This window comes from Ammospiza nelsoni, chromosome 10, assembly GCF_027579445.1.
Source record: "Ammospiza nelsoni isolate bAmmNel1 chromosome 10, bAmmNel1.pri, whole genome shotgun sequence".
NCBI classification, from domain to species: domain Eukaryota; kingdom Metazoa; phylum Chordata; class Aves; order Passeriformes; family Passerellidae; genus Ammospiza; species Ammospiza nelsoni.
The window spans coordinates 26096196-26118461 of NC_080642.1; the positions used below are offsets into that span (position 1 = coordinate 26096196).

Below are 22266 nucleotides of genomic sequence, written 5' to 3' on the forward strand. Positions count from 1 at the left end.
CTTTGTCTTTCTCTCCTGATCTCCTCCCTGTGACTGAGGAGCCCTCCCCTCCTTCTTCACCTCCACCCCTGGATCTCTTATGTTATGTTGCTTCCCATTCACCCCCTGCTCCGGTTATTACCCCTCGCACGTTCTATCTAAGTTGGCTATTTGGAGAGGAACCATTTTTGTGATTTTGTGATACTTTTACTTGTCTCTTTCGTTTTAGTTACATCTCCTCAATGGCCTTGGTGTCAACAGCGCTGGCTCCCAACCCTTGTCTACTGATGATGTTCATGGCGACCTGCAGATTCCTGTTGTCACCTTCGGAGCCGTGGGTCATCCCCCAGCCAAAGGTCAACGTCTGGTGTGCCTTGGCTCAATCGCTAGGACAGGACAGTATATGCCTAGACACCGGCACAGCAGAGGACCCGATGTCGTCTTGCCTTGTGGGGATCCCCTTCTCTCCAGGCGAGTTCCCTGTTACGTTCCAACGTGCCTTTTCCCCAGTCCTATCCCAGAGTCTCACCATTCTCCCCAATTTTGATTCATCCAATGCCTGGAGAGACGGAGTGGTCAGGCTGGATCCTGTACCCTCCGAGCCCACCGAATTACATCTCCTCGGGTCAGCCAACGCCTCCATTTGTTTTCAGTTCGATTACAGCATTACCCCCGTTGAGAAGGGTAGTGAGGTGGTCCACCAGTCCAAGAAAGAGTACCAAGCCAGGCAGTGGTGCCAGGCCGTTCTTAAAATCCTCGGCCCCACCACTACTGGATGGACCCCTTACTCCTTCCAAGAGGCGTGTTTCTAATTTGTGGCGACCAAGCGTGGGCAGGCATCCCCTCTGGCCTGGTCGGAGGGCCGTGCACTTTTGGCCGGCTGACGCTGTTTACTCCCAACATCACCCAAATTATTAATTGGAAGAGAACAAACATCACAGCTGAACTGAGCAGAGCCAAAAGAGATCTGAAGGATCTCACAGAAGACTGTGATGACGAAATTACGCATTGGTCGCACTCAAAATCTGTTGCCTTTACCATTCTGTTGCCTTGGATATCGGTGGCGAAGGCTCTAGGTGAATTGGGCCGCCTTGAGTGTTGGGTAGCTAAACAAGCGAATCTTACATCAGCTGCGCTTTACGACCTCCTCACTGACGAGGAAATAACAAGGAAGGCGACACTCCAAAATAGAGCAGCAATAGATTTTCTATTGCTGCTCCACCACCATCATTGTGAGGAGTTTGAGGGCCTCTGCTGTCTGAACCTGTCCTCTCGAGCTGAGGACGCCAGACATTCCACCAGAAGACTCCAAGACCTTTTACACCAGGTTAAACAAGAAACATCCGACTGGCTGGGGAACATCTTTAAGGGTTGGGGCCTCAGCGGGTGGGCCAGTTCTATTCTAGAATCAGTTGCTAAAGTTGTGTTGAGCTTAATTGTCATTTCAGTTGTGATTGTGTTGATCCACAGACTGGTCCGAAAACTGATAGCGAAGGCCATCTCGCCAGCTGTGAACCATGCTACTATTCCATCAGAAGTGCCCTTCGAGCTGGAAGACCTCACCCCAGAGGCTGAAGAGGATGCTGACAAAGAGAGGTCAACTGGGCAGCCTCAGGAACACCTAGAGACTGACGAACTCCAGCTCGAAGGAGGCGAGAAATAGCTGGGCCGGCCGTGGATTCCCGAACTTTGAAATTTTATGGACGTTCTAGTTTCTTTTTATTTTTATTTGTTAAGAAACGGGGAGATGTTGTGATGTGTTTTTAAGTTCTCCAGTTTTCTCCCCTATTTTATGTATGCTCCCCCTTTGTTCTGTGTTAAATGGTTCCTCCCTACACAGTTTTCCCGCCACTGTGGACCTGACAGTTAAGTTACCAAGGATACCCCTTCCCCTCCACTGCCAATCTCTTATGTTATGTAATTTCCCCTCCCAGGCTTTGCCTTGTAAGTAAGTCTTCCCTCCTCCCTGGGCCCTGTCAATCACCCCCCACTCCTCCCAGGCTTCGAGAAACTTCTTCTCTCTGGGGGTTGTGGTTGGCTGGTGTCCCGGGGCCCCTCCTCTGCTTTACATTTATTGGCTATATCCTCATGTCACTTATGTTGTGTACCTCCCTATCTATTCACGGATTGGTTTGCCAGGTTTCCCTCCCTTCTCCACCCCTTGCCTTTAAAACCTTGTTGCTTCCCCTGTTCGGTGCCATTTGCTGGGGGTTCTACCATCTGTTGGTTGCCCTCTGCTGTGGGATTCTCCAATAAACCGACGTGATACCCCTAGCAAGTGGTCGCCTCCTTATTCGTCCTCTCAAGCACAAGTAGTCCGATTCCGAGATCCAGCCCAGCCCAAGGCCAAGACGCCAAGAGGGGCTGGCCTCCGATGCGTAGGGGCCTCGGCCATTCTCACCCCCTTCTGCTAGCCGGACGTAAGGCCGCGAACGCCCTCGCACATAGGTGTTAGGTTAGATTAGGTTAGGTTAGGTGTGTGTTAGGTTCAGTTTAAAGCTCTGTTGTTTTTTCTTTCTCAAAAAGATGAAAGTTGAAAAAAATTAGGAAATATAGGGATCAAGTTTTAAGGATTATGGAATGTAGATAGCTTAGATAAAAGAGGATTGTTTAGCTTAGAATAGAGTGTTGTTAATTTAGGAAAGCTTTTAAGTAGAAATGAAGGAATTGTCATAATAAGAATTAAGCTGTGAGAGGAAAAGCTAGGCTGCAGCCCAACTGGAGCCTGCAGGCGCTCCAAGCTGTCAGCCTGAACAGGCCACCTGCAGGACGGAAGGATGAAGATGGAGAAGTAGCGAGGGGATACTTTGTTTCAGCCGAAATGCCAATAAAAGTCTAAAATATCCAGAGTGTTGTAAGACTCCCTTCCTTGCCAGGCTGTAGCTGAGTGGACAGTCCCTTTCAGAAGCCCAAAGAACACAGTGAGGTAAGCAGCTTTGCTTACCTGAAGTGTGGAGTGTCCCTGGGAAGCTGCAAGACTTGCAGATAATGAACGCCAGGAGATGAGCTCCCATTCAGGACAACACTAGGAGGCAGATGTGCAATCCTTTCTGGGCCTCTTGTCTTGGAGATGTCAGGGTGATCAGCAGCAATCACCATTTGGTTCCCACCCTCCTCTCACTATGTCACCTATGGGATGGAATGGCATTGTCACAGCGGCATCTGGCCCTTCCTCCCTGCTTCTCTTTTCCCCCCTTTTCAGCTCAGAGCCCCAGGGACCATCTGGGCCAGCCTCATCCCCCACGGGTGTGTGCAACCACCAGGGAATCCTGCAGAGCCCCATTCCCACTCTGCTGCCTCCTTGGCCTTTTCCCACATTTGGGCCAGCCTGCTGTTGCCAGCTGTTGGGCACACACACACAGAGCATACCACACCTGTCAGGGAGCAATTTGATGGAGGAGCCCCTGCTAACCACGGCTCAACAGCCCAACACATTTCCCACCCAGCTGTGGCTGCATTTGGACTCCATCTGCTGGGATACCCACTGTGAGGGACTGCTCAGGGCCTGGATGCTCCTTGAATGGTGTCCATGGGCCTGATTTCCACGCCTCCCCATTCCTCCTACCCCAAAGGGTGCCTCAGCCTTCTAAACACAATTGTTCTTACTCTAATGGCTTCCTGTGCTTTCCTTCATACTGTAAGCAGCAGTACACAGTTTTCATTGTCTTTATTCTAGAATTGATAAAAAGAAGTTGGAAGTGCTGCTAGATTTTTTCATTTAAAACTTGAAGCATCTGCAAAAAGTAGAGAAGCTTTCTGTGCAGCTTTTCAGTTAATTTGAAGTCTCCTTCCTCTTCACGCAGTTTCAGCATATCTGTTGATTTTCCTTTGCTGTCATCTTTTAAGCTTCATCACTTGTCTATTGATCTGTAAAAAAACCCTGTAAACCCAACGCAAACTTACCATCCTTTGTATTTTTCCTCATCTGGAAAAGCTGAGACTACTGTGATCTTCTCCTGTGATCTAGACTTTGATTCCCATCTTGGCTCTGGCTAAGAGCAGAACAAATGGAATTTATTACCTGCTAGTAGATCTGCTAGTAAAGGTCACAGTTAGAGCTAAGCATGGTGCTTCTCTCCCTTTGTTAAATGCACATCTTTGTGTCTAGGCCTGGTAGTTTCCAGGAGCACCTGGAAGCTACTGCCAAGGACAAAAGTCTCACTCTTGCTGGTTTGGACACGGATTTTTTGGTAGGATTTTGATCTACATCTACAGTGACCTACAGGAACTGGGTCTTTGACACAAAGTGCCTTTAGCAACATTTCAAAGCATAGTGGGCAATGAAGTCCAGATACTAATGAGTTGTGGTTTGTTTGAACCCTGTGTAACATATGGTACAATAGCCCAAAACATGTTATTTTTGAGTGTTTCAGGCATTTAAAATTTAGGCTTATTCTTGTCAACACTTTTCTTTCCTCCCTTCAGAAATCTGCATGCCCATGTACTAATTTCTTTCTCAGTTTGTCGATAAGTTACCTGTCAGACAATACTCGTTTCTTGACCCAGAGATGGGGCAGCTGTCACCATTAGGCCGGATGTGACATACACTTGTGATCAGGGTCCAAGAAGAAAAAAGATTTTTTATTCTGCGTGTTCTCCAGCTTATACACGCTTAACCAAGCGTGATCTTCAGTCCACCACTGGCCTTGGCTCGCAGGTGGCCATCAAGAGAGTGTCCCGGGAGTGCATCTCGGAGTGGGCATGGCTGGTAAGTGAGCGGGGCCAGCGGGAGGAGCCGGCGGGCCGTGCCGGGCGGGGCTGAGGCGAGGCCCGGCAGGGCAGCAGCCGGAACGCTGCGAGGGCAGCGAGCATGGAGTGAGCAGGGGCCACGCAGCGCCCCGGGCCCGGCCATGGCGAGCCGCGGCGGGGCCGGGCAGTGGCTGCCCGAGGCGCGGCGCAGCATCGGCCCCGCTGACGGCATCGTTGTCCCCCAGCAGCGCAAGGGCGCCCTTGTGCCCCTGGAGCCGGCGCTGCTGTGGAAGGTGTTGCGGCCTGGCTTCCGCGGTGTCGTGTGGCTCCTGGACTGGTTCGAGGTGCCCGAGGGCTTCGCGCTGCTCATGGAGCGTCCGCAGCGCTGTCAGCACCTCTGGTACTTCCTGCACGAGCGGCGGTTCCTGACGGAGCCCGTGGCGCGGGGGCTGCTCCGCCAGGTGCTGGAGGCCGTGCGGCGCTGCAGCAGCGCGGCGTCCTGCGCCACCACATCAAGGCCGAGAATGTCCTCGTCGACCTGGCCACGGGTGAGGCGAAACTCCTCGACTTCGGCTGCGGCACGATCCTCTACACCCAGATGTCAGGTGAGCCCAAAGCCAGGGCCCAGCAGGGCAGCAAAGTTCCCCTTTGTCTGGCAGAGGGGGAAGAGGGAGGGAAGGAAGGAGGGAGGGAAGGAGGGGGAATCCTTCTTCAGCCAGCTGCAGCCAAGTTGCTTTTTGGCAGGGCAGAGGCTGGCTGTTGTGGAACGGGAGCTGGCTGGGAGGGAGGGAGCAGCATGGGCCTGATGAGCTGCGCCTGTGTCCCCCATAGGAGCATCAGAGTACAGCCCACCGGAGTGGATCCTCTTTGGTTGCTACCATGGCCAGCCAGCCACCATCTGGTCCTGGGCATCCTGCTCTATGAGCTGGTCTGCGGGCACTTTCCTTTCCACACCAACGAGGACATTGTCCAGGGCCAGCTCTTCTTCCTGCCCTGGATGTCTCAAGGTGGGGATGTGCCTGCAAGGCACGAGGGGAAGAACAGGGTTGTGAGAGGCAGCTGGCACATAAGCATCCTACTCTTGCAGCTGGTGAGGAGTGGATCTCCTGGGCTTAGCTGAAGGAGGTGGCACCTGTGCCTCTCTGCTGGTGTCATCCACAAGAGAGGATCAATAGGAAGCTTTTGGGTGCAGCTCTGAGCACTCCTGGTGGCCTGGGCATTGTGGAATGTGGGAGAGCATGGACAGGAGCCTTGTCCCGCTGAGCGGTGGTTTCTGGTTTCTCTCCACAGAGTGGCAGCACCTAATCAGGTGGTGTTTCTGCATGGACCCCACAGACAGGCCATCACTGGAGGACCTTTTTGAGCATTCTTGGCTGCAGGAGCCCTGCCTGGCCCAGAAGACAGCAGAGATGCATCCCTGTGCACAGTAGGATCCAGGAGCCCAGCAAGTAGCACCGGCTCGCGTCTCGTGGCACTGGAAGTAAACCCCGGAGCGTTTCCCTGTGGCCGCGGCGCGGAGGAGAGAGCGCAGCTGAGGAGATGCTTCCGCTGGTCCCCGCAAGCTGTGGAGGGAGCGGCTCCATGCTGCCCGTCCCATTGGAGAAGTGGTGGCAGTGTGCTGAAGGTGCCACAGACTGGGAGAGGGGAAACATCCCCCTGCAGCTCAATGGCATCGTGATGTCCCCACAAGCCGAGGCACAACTGGCGTGTTCTTCTGGAGCACGACGTGAAGCTGGGAACACCATCCTGGATCTGGGAACACCATCCTGGAGCTGGCCGCCGGCGGGGCAGAGCCCATTGGCTTCGGCTGCGGCCCCTGCCTGGAGGACACGCTCTGCGCCCCAATGTAATCAAGGGGAGTCCCCAGCCGGCGCAGGGACGGGGGGATGCTGGTGCTTCCAGGCACAGCAGGGCTCAGCCTGGCCATGTGCCGGAGGTTCCCCACTCAGTGGCGCTGGGGAATATTAATTTTCCTGCCGGCCGCCGAGCTGCTTTTTGGCGGGACAGGGGACGGATGTTGTGGAAGGAGAGCCAGCTCCTGGCCTTGTTGACAGCTTCTGCCAGCCAGCCTGGCACGGGCTGAGGTGGGGGCAGCCAGCCTGACAAAAGCATCCATCCATGTGGATGGGAGGCAGCAGAGGGGGACGGGTTCTGAAGCTGTGCCCCAGCTGGTCTGCTCTGCCGCCCCTTGAGGAAGGGCTGCGTTTATGGGCAGGAAAGGTGGGGATTTTCCCCACCCGTGGACAGGTTTAATTCTCACATGGAGTGGTCAGACCCTCCACAGGGCCGTGAAATGGTGACAAGCTTTGTGCTTTGTTTCCAGGTCTCGTTTTGAATTGACTTTCGTGCTTTTGTTCTTTGTTTTTCCCAGGAGGATTACACCTGGTTCCCGGACCGGACGGGGGAGCGCCTGCAGCGTCCAGTGCCAGCACTACCCCAGGGGCCACGGTCTGCGGGGACAGCCCCTTCCAGAAGGACAAGGACCTGGTGCGGGATCGGCTCCTCTCCTGGCAGCAACTCTCCAGAGGTGGGCACCCGGCTCCACAGCTCAGCTGGCAGAATGGCTCAGGGCAGGCGGCAGCGGGCACACGGGCATCCCGCTCTTGCAGCTGCTGAGGAGGTTGCTGTGCTGTGATTAAGCAGAGGAGGTGGAACATGGCCTGCCACGCTGCCCTTCTCTAAAAACAGAGAATGGGTCGGGAGGTTTGGGCTCTGAGCACAGCCAGCAGCCTGGCCCAGGCACAGCCATGGCAGGACAGGGGCACAGGAGCCTGCTGCGACTGACCGTGGGTCTCTGGTTTCTCTCCGCAGGCTGCCAGCACCTCATGCCATGGGAATGGCCCCACTCAGCCTGCCAGGCTGGGAGGGCTGGAGGGCGGCCGGTGTTCATTTGCTGTCAAAAATAAATTGGGATTTTTTTGTCATCGTCATTATTGGAGTGTTTCTTTCCTCCTTTTCCAAGTTTTTGGCCTCCTGTGATAAATGGATGTGATTTGTGCTAACAAAATTGTAATTATATAAATATTTTTGGAAAATAATTGGAAAGGTATATGTGATTAATGTTATGAAGCACATGGGTTTCTTTTAGATGATACATGTAGGAAACAGGATATGGGAGACTGGATGAACAAAAGTTAGGAAGACTCCCAAGTCAGAATTGACATCAAGACAAAGTTAAGACAACTCCCAGGACAGGATCGGCCGTGACATGAATAAAGTTGGGACAATTCCAGACAGGGAGTCTAGAATAGTGCTCTTATCTATAAAATAATAAGGCTTACTTGGAACACAGTGCTTACTTACATAACACAGGACTTGGGGCACGTGCACAACCTGCCAGGTTATTCAGAGGACAGCGAGGAAGACTGTTGGCCTTCCTCCAAGAAGAGAAGCAAAGAGCCAGAAGCCCCCTTAGCCACAGCGGAAGCATGCGCTGTGTGTGCTGTGGTGATGTAGATTTCAAGAACCGGAAATAGGAGGAGATTTACAGGAAAATATTAATGAATATGTATTAGCACACAGTATATAAGTTGTGTTGGGATCCTTTTGCCTTTTGCACATGAGGCAGGGTGGAAAGCCCTCCCCGTACCCCGATCGATGGGTTTTGCTTATGCTTCATCTGAACCACTGCCAAATTTCTTTTTGTAACTACTGGATGCTATTTGATCATATTATTTTATCTCAATTAAAACTGCTGCTAAATTGTAAGTTTGTGGTTTATTAGACATATGGGACCACATATATAAGATCAGGAATACGACTTAATAGTTTACAAAACCAAAATGAATATTATTCAGCTAAATTAACAAGGAATAGAAAAGCATTTGAGACTTAATTACAAAGGATAAAGTCACAGAAATTATGATACTTGATTAAATGAATATGTTTTTACTTAATGAGTTAATAGCTCAGTCTCCTCTGGCTTTTGATCTCCTCCCCAGAAGGGGTGCAGTTCTTTGATCTCCTCTCCATGGGGGGCACAGTCCTTAGGGTTTGGTCTAGGCTTTGGCATGGGGTGTTGTGTTTTGGATGATGATGACTGCCAAAAACCCCCATAAAATCTCCCCCGGAACCCCCATATTCACTCAAACCCCCTCAAACTTCCTCCCAACCACTTCAGGAAAAATTTTGGGTGGATTTTGGGGGGGGTTTGGGTACCTCATGCATGCCGAAGTGGGCGTAGGATTCAAACCCACTAAAAATTCCCCCCTAAAATTCCCCTAAAATCCCTCCAAATCTCCCCCAAACCCCCAGAGGATGGATTTGGAGGAAATTTTGGGTTAATTTTTGGTAATTTTGGGTCAATTCTGGGTGGATTTTGGGTGGTTTTGGTACCTCCCCGACACCAAATTTGGCATAGGATTCAAACCCAGACAAAATCTCCCTCAAATCTCCTCAAAACCCTCCAAATTCTCCCCCAAAATGTGGGGGTTCCCAGGAGGGGGCACCGCTGATCCAGGGCATCGAGGCGCTGCCTGCAATCATCTATAACCGCCCCTAAGCAGCCTCCAGGGCTTTACTCTCCATGAGCTGCAGCAGACTTGTCAGGAAAGGTGACAAGAGCCCGTGAAATGGTCCTTGTTGCAGGCAGATTAGCCACTTCAAAACTCCCTCCCATGAAAAACAAAAAATCTTAAACTGTTCCTAAATGTGAAAAACATGTTCACTCTCCTGTGAAAATGTAAAAAGTTTAATAAAGGACAATGGGAGACCAGGACCATGGAGCAAAGGTTATCACAGCCGGGTGCATCTTGGCACTGGGGATCCCCCTGAAATACCTTTCCCCTTACATCAGCCTGTTGCATATTCATAGACCCTCATGCACAGCAAACTTTACCCCAAACTAGTTTACATGCTTCAAGAACGGTTTAGCATGGCTCTTCCTTGGATCTGCCTTTTTAGGGCATGCAGATTCCTTGGTTGTGGTTTTAGTCCATTCTTATCACCTCCAGTTTTTGGGCCTTGGTCCACTCTGCCTTCAGACGGGGAGTGCTGATAGTTGGCAGATCTGTACAGGTGTCCTCATCCTGCGTGCATTGGATGTTATCCCATTCAAGCAGGCAGTTTAACACAAGCAGCCATTTCACTAAGCTTAATTAATGACAGAAAACAAAACTATATCTTTACAACACAGTTACTTTAACATCACACATATAAAATCTATTTTAATATCTGTGAAAAGCCAATATTATAATACGTATCCATAAAAATAAACCTCTCGCTGAATGATGGTAGATGTCGGTCCCATGGCCCAGTCCCAGTACTGGGAATTTTGCTTCCCTTACTGGAAATTCCCCTCCTCATAAGCTTTCTAGTCCCATGTTTTTAAGGTCACTATCGTTATACACATATATTATAATATTGGCTTTTCAAAGATATTAAAATGTATTTTATATCTGTGTGTTAAAGTAACTGTTATTGTCTTGGTTTGAAAAGACAGGTGTCAGCTAAGGAAGGCAGGTTCCTCCCCTGGAATGGAAAATGTAAACCCCCTCCCTCTGAATTGTTGTAATTTTGAAATTAAGGGGCTCTCAAGCAAAGATATGGGAATAGGAATAACAGGTTTTATAAGGAAAAATTAAAAATACAAATGCTGTAGTACAAACAAACAAAACCACTGACAGAGTCAGAACAGTACCTGACACCTTGTGGGTCAGGGTATTGGCAGCAGTCCCAGTCAATGGTGGCTGCAGCCCTCCTGCAGTGCCAGGTGTGGTTCTGTTGGAGCAGGGAGCCTGGAGAAGGGTGGAGTTTTCCTCTGAAGGTCCGGGCTGCTGCAGATGGGCTGGGGAATCTTCCGTCCTCTGGGAATCCAGTGGAGAAGACAGCTGCTCCTCTGGCAATGCAGTGGGAAAAGGCTGATCCTCTGGGAATCCAGTGGGAAAAGGCTGATCCTCTGGGAATCCAGTGGGAAAAGGCTGCTGTGGTGTTCCAAACCTCAGATTCTATCCAGGTAGGAATGCTTGGCTCCTCCTCCTGGGCGGAGCATCACCTAATGGCAGGATGTCATTTTATCAGCCATGCAGGGACACTCAATGGCCCATTAACAGCAGATAATTAATAATTAATGGCCAGTCCATTATCAGAAGATATCTCCTGGAGGGAGGATTGGTTGTGGAAGAGATAAACTGCCCAATGAACAGAAGATAACTGCCCCACCTCTGACAGATGGCAAACAGAAAACACACTTATCTTGCAATCGAGGACCTGTCCTCACTGGCTGCCCCCATTCTCCAGAGTTCATGGTATCCAGGGAGGCCACAGCTGCTGATGTCGGGAACAAACAAGTTGGGTCTTGGTTTGAGAAAGCTCCAGAATCCATTTCTGACCCCCGACAGACAGAGCAAAGGCAGAGCCATGGGGTTTTTATAGGGTATCCCAGGGCTGGAGTTGGGGTTTGGGTCAAGGGAGGAGTTCTTAGCAACACAAGAAGGGTGAAATCAAATTCCTGCCTCTTAGACACAGAGCCACTCCACACAGAATGTGTCCCCAAGTCCTAAATTCCCCCTCAAACTCTTGATTAATGGAGGGACTTTGGACATCTTTGATCAATTTCATTCATTTAACCCTGTTTGGCTGCTTTTAAGAGATGAAGATGAAGCAGAGGAAAATTCAGGCCAAACGTAAAGGAGAAGCAGCCAGGTGTGTTCCCAACATGGATCACAGGAATGTGAGTGACCAGGGCTGTGCCCAAAGTGCCTCCTCCAGTGGGGGATGGAGCTGGAGCAGCGCACGAAGCTCCTCCCGCACTCGGGGCACTCGCAGGGCTTCCCTTACCGGTGGCTCCGTTGGTGCTTGTTCAAGTGAGAGCGCTGTGAGAAGCTCTTCCCACACTCCTCACACTTGTAGGGCCTCTCCCCAGTGTGATGCGCCGGTGGGTGATGAGGGTGCAGTTGTGCTTGAATCCCTTCCCGCAGTCGGGGCATTGGAAGGGCCTCTCCTCTCTGTGAATCCAATAGTGCTTGAGGAGATAGGTGCTGGTCTTAAACCTCTTCCTGCATTTATCACACTCGTAGGGCCTCTCCCCTGTGTGGATCTTTTGGTGGCGGATCAGCTGGGAATGCAGCCTGAAGCTCTTTCCACATTTCCCACACCTGTGCGACCGTTTTCCAGTGTGGATGTTCCGGTGCTGAATCAGGCTGGCGCTCTGTCTGAACCTCTTCCCACACTCCCCACACTCGTAGGGCCGTTCCCCAGTGTGGGTCCTCTGGTGCCTGATCAGGGTTGAGCTCCGACTGAAGCTCTTCCCACATTCCTCACACTCGTGGGGCCTCTCCCCACTATGGATTTGTCGGTGCATGACAAGATGGGAATTGTGCCTGAAGCCCTGCCCACAGTCGGGGCAGCGGAAGGGCCTCTCCTCTGTGTGCGTGCGCTGGTGCTGGAGGAGATCAGACCTGGACTTAAATCTCTTCCTGCACTGATCGCACTCGTAGGGCCGTTCCCCAGTGTGGGTCCTCTGATGCTGATTCAGCTCGGATCTCAAGCTAAACCTCTTCTCACACTCCTCACACTCATAGGGCCTTTCCCCAGTGTGGGTCCTCTGGTGCCTGATCAGGGTGAAGCTCCAGCTGAAGCTCTTCCCACATTCCTCACACTCGTAGGGCCTCTCCCCAGTGTGGACCACCTGGTGCCTCATCAGCTGGGATCTCAAGCTGAAGCTCTTCCCACATTCCTCACACTCATAGGGCCTCTCCCCGGTGTGGATTACCTGGTGCCGGATCACGCTGGAGCTCCGGCTGAAGCTCTTCCCACATTCCTCACACTTATGGGGCCTCTCCCCAGTATGGGTTTGTTGGTGCATGACAAGATGGGACTTGTGCCTGAATCCCTTCCCACAGTCGGGGCAGTGGAAGGGCATCTCCTCCATGTGCGTGCGCTGGTGCTGGAGGAGATGGGAGCTGGTCTTAAATCTTTTCCTGCATTGATCACAATCGTAGGGCCGTTCCCCAGTGTGGGTCCTCTGGTGCTTGATCAGGTTGGAGCTCATCCGGAACCTCTTCCCACACTGCACACGTTTCTGGGGCTTCTCCCCATCATGGAGCTGCTCATGGAGCACCAGCTCCGAGCTCTGGCTCCATCTCTGGCCGCCTTCGCGGCCCAGGTTGGCTCTTTCCCCCTCAGATCCCCACCAGCTGCGTTTGCAGCCCTTCCTCGTGCGGCATCTCCAGGGCTTTTCCTCCGTGTTGGATTCCTGCGCTGTGGAGCCGCTCAAAACGGCCTCTTCCACCAGGTTCTGCCGCGGGCATTTGTCCTCCCTGCTCTCCATGCTCAGCTCCTGCTCTGGGGGAGGAAGGACAAGGACAGGATGGGATTTGCCTCCATACCACAGGCAAGGGCAAGGAGATCCCGCCAGGGCTGAGCTGCAGCCGGGGCCATGCTGGGCTAGGAGATGGAGCAGCACAGAGGGGAAAAGGGCACTGACTTCCTCCTCACCTGCATCAGTGTCCTGGGGCATATTCCTCTGCCTTGCAGCCTCCCAAGGGTTGGGAATGGGAAATCCTGGTTTGGGGAAAACAAGGGATGAGCACATTGAGTTTGAAGGTCCCTCTGCCCAAGTCCATCTCTAGGAGTCACTGGCAATCTGGGTGGCATAAAAACCTCCCAAACACCAAGATTCAGCCCTGGAAAAGCCTCCCAGGAGTTTCCTGTGCCTGGTCCCTCCTCTTTGGTGTTTGGGGGTTCCCCCTGTCCCAGCTGCTGGGGTCACGCTTGGATTGGGGGCCCCCATTCTCCTCGGTGCCTGCCCTGCTCAGGCTGCTGGCAGTCCCAGCAATGCCAAAAGCTCCCCCCTCTTCGCTCTCCCCATTTCGGGATGCCGGGGCTGTTTGAGCTCCTGGGCTCCCTTCTCCCCTCATTCTCTGCTCTGGGCTGCAGCGGCTCCAAGGAGTCCCCCCTGCCCCTCTCCAGGCTCTTGAGGCTCCCGCCAATGGCGGCGTTCCCCCTCTCTGGGCTCCCCACTTTGGGCTCCTGGGGGACACAGGGCTCTGCTCCTCCAGGCTGCCTCTGCCGGCACCGCCACTGGCACCCCCCGATGTCCCCCCGAGGGGCCTTTTCTGCTCAGCCTTGGACTGCTTCATTCTCCAAACATCCCCCCAAAAACCCAACCCAGGGACCCCCCGGGATATCTGGGCTGAGCTCCCTCCCCCTCCCCGCTCACCTGCTCGATGGTGAGGGGGGGGTGATGATCCCACAGGTGGGGGCTGCGAATTCAGGGGAGGAATGACCGCGTGGTTTTCTTCTTTCCTTGATTCTCCTTTGTCCCTCCTCTTCCTCCCTCTCCTCTTCCATCCTTCCTCCCCCCTAATCCCGCCACCCCCTCCATCCCTGCCCTTCCCTTCCTCCTCCTCCTCCTCCAGCTCCTCCTGAGCAACTGGCATCAGGCTGGAAGCAACTCAGGGCAGCTGGGAATGACTGGGAACATGCTGGGAGCAACTGGGATACACTGAAACCACAAAGGGGGTAAATGGCAGCAACTGGAGCCACACTGGATGATCATGGGAGCAGCTGTGCCCATGCTGGGATCCTATGGGAAATGGCTGGGATCATACTGGGAGTGACTGGGAAGGTGCTGGTTCTGACTAGAACCATACTGGAAGTGACTGGGAGCAACTGGGCCCACACTGGGAGTGCCAGGGAGTCACTCTGAGCATGACTGCAATAACGCTGGGAGTATCTGGGACTGACTGGGGTCATACTGGGGGTGACTGGAACCATACTGGGAGTGACTGGGAGTGGCTGTGAGCAACTGGAATCATGCTGAAAGCAACTGGGGGGAACTGGGAGTGACTGGGAGCATGCTGGGGCTGACTGGGATATACTGGGGGAGACTGGGAATCACTGGGATCATACTGGAGGCTCCTGGGGTAATCCTGGCATTGACAGGGAGCAACTGGGATCATAATGGGGGCCACTGGCATCATACTGGGAGTGACTGGGATCATCCAAGAAGTGAGTGGAACCATACTGGGAGTGACTACTGCTCCTGCTGGGGTCATCCTGGGAGCCACTGGGATCACACTTTGGGCAACTGCCAGAAACTGGGATCATGCTGGAGGCAACTGGGAGGAACTGGAAAAGACTGGGATCATTCTGATCTAACTAGAACTGTACCAGGCCAACTGGGATATGCTGAGACTGTCTGTGACCATACTGGGGGGACTGGAAGCACACAGGGAACAGCTGGGACCATGCTGGGGGCAACTGGGAGTGAGTTGGACCTCGGTGAGAGGGACTGGGACTATTCTAGGGACAACTGGGACCATGCTGCGAGGAACTGGGAACAAGTGGAACTACTCTGGCAGCAACTGGGATCATACTGGTTTGACAGTGGGAGCAGTTGGATCCATGCTGGGTGAGACTGGGATCACACTGAGGATGACTGGAGTCATACAGGGATTAACTGGGAATGGCTGTGAGCAACTGGAATCATGCTGAAAGCAACTGAGGGGAACTGAGAGTGACTGGAAGCATGCTGGGGAGGACTGGGATATACTGGGAGAGACTGGGAATCACTGGGATTATATTGGAGGCTCCTGGGGTCATGCTGGCATTGACAGGGAGCAGCTGGGATCATACTGGGGGCCACTGGCATCCGACTGGGAGTGAGTGGAGTTACACTGCAAGTGACCGGGATCATACTGGGAGTAACTGGGATCATACTGGGACTGACTGGGATCATACTGGGAGTTACTGGGATCATACTGGGAGTAGCTACAATCGGACTGGGATTGTAGGGGGTGTGATTAGTCCCTGTCTGGGGGGTGCTGGGAGCTGCCAGGCGTATGCTGGGAGCCGAATGCGCAGCCACTGAGGAACTGGGAGCAACTGGGAATGGCAGGATGCAGCTGCAGCAGCGGCAGCTCCCCGGTGGCCCCGTGCCAGTGCCGCTCGTGGTGCCGGCTCTGGCTGTGCCGAGATCCCGCTGGAAGGGGATCCCAGCCAGGGACCCCATGGACACCAACTGGGGGAAGCCCGGGCCGGGCTCCGACAGCGCCACGGGCAGAGAACGCAGGGACAGGAGAACTGGGGGGACACCGAGATTTGGGGGCTGGGGGGCACGGGGGAACCAAAGGGAGAGCTGGGCAAGCAGGGAATGGGGTTTGGGGGTTCCAGGACTGAGAAAAGGGGAGGCTGCGGTGGGTAGAGGGGGCACGGGCTGGGCTAAGGGGGTTCCTGCATGCAGGAAAGGGAGCTCCAAGGATCCCCGGTGTCCCCATTCCCAGCAAAAGGTGGGAAAACCCGGGATGGCCGGGAATAAGGGTCCCAGGTGTCCTCGGTGTTAAGGAAAGGAGGGGCTGGGGGCTGGGAAAGGCAGGAACTGGGGTCCAGGGGGTCTCTGCGGGAAGGAAAAGGGGGCTCTAGGGGCTGGGAGAGGCGAGATGGCCGGGAAGGGGGTGCGGGGTGGATCCCATGCCCGGGAATGGGGGTGCGGGCGTTGTTGGTGCCGGATCAGGGGGTGCAGGGTGGATCCCCTGCCCAGGAATGGGGGTGCGGGGGTTGTTGGTGCCGGATCAGGGGGTGCAGAGTGGATCCCCTGCCCAGGAATGGGGGTGCGGGCGTTGTTGGTGCCGGATCAGGGGGTGCAGGGTGGATCCCCTGCCCAGGAATGGGGGTGCGGGGGTTGTTGGTGCCGGATCAGGGGGTGCAGGGTGGATCCCATGCCCAGGAATGGGGGTGCGGGGGTTGCTGGTGCTGGATCAGGGGGTGCAGGGTGGATCCCATGCCCGGGAATGGGGACTCGAGGGGATCCCGGTGCCCAGGAATGGGGGTTCAGGAACCCCCGGTGCTCCGGGATGGGCGATCAGAGCGTCCCGGTACTGGGGATCCCCCTCAGCTCTCGCCGCCCCCCGGGCCCCAGGAGCGCCCCCAGCGCTAGAGCTATCGTGCCGCTCCTCCTCACTCCCAGTGTGATCCCAGTATGGTCCCAGTAGAACTCAGTCACCCGCGAGCTGCTCTCAGGATGATCCCAGTACAGCCCAGTCACTCCCACTGCTGCCATCCCCCCACCCCTCGCCCCGTTCCGACCTGACCCGGCTCCATCCCCGCTCCTCACGCCGGCTGCGAGGGCTCCGGGACTGGACGAGGAGGAGGGAGGAAGAGGCGGAGCGGCAGCAGGAAGCGGCGGGAGCACAGGACGGCCGGAATCATGCGGCTCCAGCGCTGCCTGAACTCTGGAACCCAAGAGCATCGCCCCCCATCCCGCAGGTGCCCCCTCTCTGGGCTCCCCACTTTGGGCTCCTGGGGGACACAGGGCTCTGCTCCTCCAGGCTACCTCTGCCGGCAGCCGCCACCGGCACCCCTCGATGTCCCCCCGAGGGGCCTTTTCTGCTCAGCCTTGGACTGCTTCATTCTCCAAACATCCCCCCAAAAACCCAACCCAGGGACCCCCCGGGATATCTGGGCTGAGCTCCCCCCCCCCCCAATCGCCGCTCGCCTGCGCTTTGTGAGGGGCGATGATCCCACGGGTGGGGGCTGAGAATTCAAGGAAGGCACGACTGAGTGCTTCTTTCTCCTTTCCTCGATGCTCCTTTGTCCCTCCTCTTCCTCCCTCTCCTCTTCCATCCCTCTTCCCCCCTAACCCCGCCTCCTTCTCCCCCTCCAACCCTGCCCTTCCCTCCCTCCTCCTCCTCCCCCAGCAGCAGCCACACCTTCGGTGCCCCGTTCCCGCAGCCCTCGCAGCCCGTGGCAGGAGCGGGGACAGGTCGGGATGGGCAGCGCAGGGCTCTCGGCTGCTCCCAGCCGCTGCGGGCGGGGGGAGCCCGGCCCGGGCCAAAGGAGAGGCAAACTGGGCAAACTGGGGGCCTTGCTGGGGACCCTGCCTGGCCACTGCCAGCCCTTGGGGCTCCTCTCGGCACATCCGCCGGGGGGGAACGCACACAGGGCTGGGGGATCCCAGCAGAGGCAGCACTGCCAGGGACTGGGCTGGACTGGGATCGTACTGGGAGTGACTTGAGCTGTACTGAGTTTGTACTGACATCATACTAGGATCGTACTGGGATTGTACTGGGTTTGTGTTGATATTATACTGGGAACATACTGGGAGTGGCTGGGATTGTACTGTGTTTGTACTGACATCATACTCGGATCGTACTGCCATTGCAGGCCAGCGTGTGATCGCACTGATGGACACTGGGATCATACTGGGAGTGAGCAGGAGCCTGCGGGGAGCAATTGAGACCATGTTAGCGGCAAATGGGATACACTGGGAGTGACTGGGATTATACTGAGGATGACTGGGAGTAGCTGTGAGCAAGTGGGGACATGATAGGAGCAACTGGGAGGAAGTGGGAGTGACTGGGTGCATGCTGCAGGTGATTGGAAACTGCTGAACTTCAACTGGGATCATGCTGGAGGTGACTGGGATCATACTGGCAGTGAGTGCCACTACACTGAGGCTGACTCTGAGTGCTTGTAAACAAATGGGATCATACTGGAAAGAACTGGAAAGATGCTGGAGGGAACTGGGGTACACTGGGAGATACTGGGAGTGACGGGAAGGAAAGTGAGGGTGAAAGAGAGCAACTGGAACCATGTGGAGCACAACTGGTTCATACTGGCAGGGACTGGGAGCACACTGGGATCATCTTTGGATCATACTGGGAGGGACTGGACTAATACTGGGAGTAACTGAAAGTGACTGGGAACACACCCTGCACATCATCCCCCATACTGGGCCTGACTGGGAGCATGCTGGCAGCAAATGGCATCATACTGGGACTGACTGGGTTGATCCAGGAAGCAACTGGAACCATGCTGGAGGCAGCTGGGACCTTACTGGGAGAGACTGGAAGCAACTGGGATTACACTGGGACCACACTGGGAGGGCTGGCATGTGACTGGGATCAAACTGGAGCTTACTGGGATCATATTGTGGCTGAAAGGGAGCAACTGGGATCACACTTTGGGCTACTGGGAGCAACTGAGAGAAACTGGGACGATGCTGCAAGCAAACTGGAGAAACTGGGAAGGACTGGATGCATGCTGGAGGCAACTGGGATATACTGGGCATGACTGGGGGATCATATTGGGATAACTAACACCTTACTGGGGCCACTGGCAGTGCCTGGAAATGACTACAGACATGCTGGGTACTACTGGGATATACTGGGAGTGTCTGTAACCATACTGGGGGGACTGGAACCACACTGGGAACAACTGGGACCATGCTGGGGGCAACTGGGAGTGAGTGGGACCATGCTGGGAGGGACTGGGACCGTATGGGGAGTAACTGGGACTAGAGCAGGGGCAACTGGGTTCAACTGGGACCATACTGGGAGTGTCTGTAACAACAGGGAGTGATGGAAGCACATTGGGAACAGCTGCGTCCATGCTGGGAGCAACTGGGATCACACTGGGGGCACTGGCATCAGACTGGGAGTGACTGGGAGCAACTGGGATTAGACTGCAAGTGATTTGGGTCATACTGGGACTGGCTACACTCATACTGGGATTATACTGGGTGTGAATGGAACCTGACTGGGGGTTACTGGGAGCTACTGGGCCCGTGTTGGGAGGAAAATGTGACACACTGGGAGCAACTGGGATCGGCTGGAAGGTACTGGAACCATGCTGAGAGGACTGAGACTACAACTGGGATCATACTGGGAGCAACTGGGACCACCCTTTGAGCAACAGATAGAAACTGGGATTGTGCTAGAGGAAACTGGGAGTGACTGGGGAAGACTGGGATCATTCTGAGGTAACTAAAACATACTGGGAGTGTCTCTAACCATACTGGGGGGACTGGAACCACACTGGGAACAGCTGGGATCACGCTGGGAGTAACTGGCACGATGCTGGGGGAAACTGAATCTACCCTGGAGGCAACTGGGCATGACTGGGACCCTGCTGGGAGGGACTGGGACTAATCTTGGAACAACTGGGATCATAATGGGAGGAACTGGGCACATCTGGAATTATGCTGGGAGCAGCTGGGATCACACTGGGATCACAGTGAGAGCAGCTGAATCCATACTGGGTTACACTGGGATCTCGTTGAGAGCGACTGGAATCATACTGGGATTGACTGGGAGTGGCTGGTTTTGTGGATTTTGGGGGGTTTGGATTTTGGGGGGCTTTATTGGCATTTTGAGGGGGAGTTTTTCTGGAAGTGTTTGGGGGTTTATTGAAATTTTTGTGGCTGTTTTTGAATTTTGGGGGTTTTACTGGGATTTTGTTAGGATTTTTTGGGATTCTCAGAAATTCTGGAGGTTTTATTGGGATTTTCAGGAGACTCTGTGGGCATTTTATTGGCATTGTGGGGGCATTCAGTGGGATTCACTGGGGATTTGGGGTTTTTTGGGACTTTTGGTGGGATTTTTTGGGTGTTGCCAGAATTTCTTTGGATCTTGGGGGAAGATTTTGTGGGACATTTTATGGTTTTGGGGACATTTTTGGGGGATTTGCAGAGTTTAATCAGGATTTTTGGGATGATTAGGATTTCAAGAGATTTTTGGGCTTTTATTGGGATTCTAGGGTGTTTTAATGGAGTTTTGAGAGATTTAATTGGGATTCAGTGGGCTTTATTGGGACTTTTGGGGCTTTTAAGGAGATTTTGGTGCCTCTGAGCCTGTCCCCACACCCAGGGAATGCCTCAAAGCCCCCCTAGAATTCCACTAAAATGCCACAAAATCCCCAATAAGTATAAAAAAACCCTCAAAAACCCCAGAGAATCTCTAAAAATCCCAGTGGAACTCACGCAAATTAAAAAAAAAATCCCAAAAATTTCAATAAATTCCCCCCCAAGAAAACCCCAAAACCCCAACAAAACACCCCAAATCAACAAAACCCCCCCAAAATCACGTAACCATCCCAAAACCCAATAATTCTCCTCCAAAAACCCCAATAATTCTCCCCAAACTCCCAACAAAATCCCCTAATGCTCTAAAAAGCCACTCTGAAATCCCCAAAACCCCTCTCAAAACCCCGAAATCCCCACAAATGCCCCCAGAACCCCCCAGGCTCAGTGGGGCCGTCCTGGATCAGGGGGCACCGGCCGGTGGAACAGCAGACACTTCAGGCGGCCCTCGGAGCTCTTTGGGGAGGGGGCACCATGGGAGACAGGGGCTGGGAGGGCTGGTGCGAACGAGTGGGGGAACGAACGGGAATGGATGAGGTAATTTGTTCTCAGCTCTATACTTTTATTGCCTTTCAAAAGTGTTATTTTATTACAGCCTCCCACCTCCCCAGCATGTGGTATACTCTTTTTCTTCTGGATTAAACGGTTTTTACAAATAAATCCAGAGCTTAACAAATCTAAACTTCTGCTTGGATACTTGGAAATGGTCGACGAGCTAACTCACGACCTTCTCATATTGTTTTTCTTATCACCCTTTTATTTATCTTTTGGCAAATTATACATGTTTCAGGTACTTGTTTTTCTACTCTAAAAGTCTCAGTGCACCCATAGTTCTTTAAAAAAATGAACACACAAAGCCTGAGTATCCCACCGGGCTTTTTTTGATACATGTCCTCTATTATTCCCTAGTGAGCGTTTTATTATCTAATTGTCTTCCATCAAGGTGTTTCAATTTCCCCGATTCATATTGTTCGCCACCTATCTTGTTTTAATTCCCTTTTTTTGCTTCTCTAAACTTTGGAATTTCCAATTTTTCTTAATTTGGAGTAAATATTAACTCTTTCAGCTCTATTTTCTGCTGCATCTTTAGCTTCCTGATCTGCCAAATTATTTCTTCTTATTTCTGGGTCTTTACCTTTTGGTGTCCTTTAATATGTAGTATTGCTATCTCCCTTAGGTAGTTTTAATGCCTCTAAAACCTCGAAAATAAGTTTCTCATGTACTAATCTTTTTCTTCTTTAATTAAGTAATCTCCCTTTTTAAATTTTTCTTAAGGTATGTGCTACTCTAAAGGCATGCCTTGAATCAATATATAACTCCTTTCTTTTGTGTTAAATTTTCTAATGCTCTTTTTAAGTATATAATTCACAAGTTTGCATGTTTTTTCTCATCAACTTCTGCATACCCTGTATTTTGCAAGGAGTTGTATTTCTGTTTGTTAACATAACTCCCAAAGTGCTATCTTGGGGTAATTCTGTTGGTAATTTTTTTCCTGTTTTTCTTTTCCTGTATTCACATTACTGGATTTCTGTCTCATTTTTCAATATTCTATCTATTCGTCCCCTGCTTCCGTTTTTCACTTTTTACTAACAACTTAAATACCACTTTTCTTTCAGCTACTTACACCCAAAACCCCTTTTTCTCACACTGCTTTTCAATACAATCCACCTCCCTCCAAGGAGATATGGTAAGGCTTAAAATGCACAATCGACATTACCTATACTTTCATTCGTCTCCATTCACTCACTTTTATTTCTCATTCACTTTCACACATTCCTTCACACTCTCAAGACACAAAGTGGATCCTTATTGCTAGAAAATCACAGGTCCTTGTGGCCCCCTCTTTCGCTTTGGGGGTTACCTCCAGGTCTCAGTGTCACCAGGCCCCCTAGAAGGGCCCTGACTCTGGCTGCCTCTGGTGTCCGTTCCCCTGTGAGGCTGTCTGCGTGTCTTTCACACTCTTCAGCTACGGCCCCTCACACGCCCAGGGAACGCTAGCCTGGTTCGCAGGTCACTCA

General features: G+C 52.9%; 1 pseudogene; it reads right to left on the reverse strand.

The window, feature by feature from the left end:
• Window positions 1–22266, reverse strand: part of LOC132077836 (zinc finger protein 208-like) — a 416438-nt pseudogene that overhangs the window by 125501 nt on the left and 268671 nt on the right.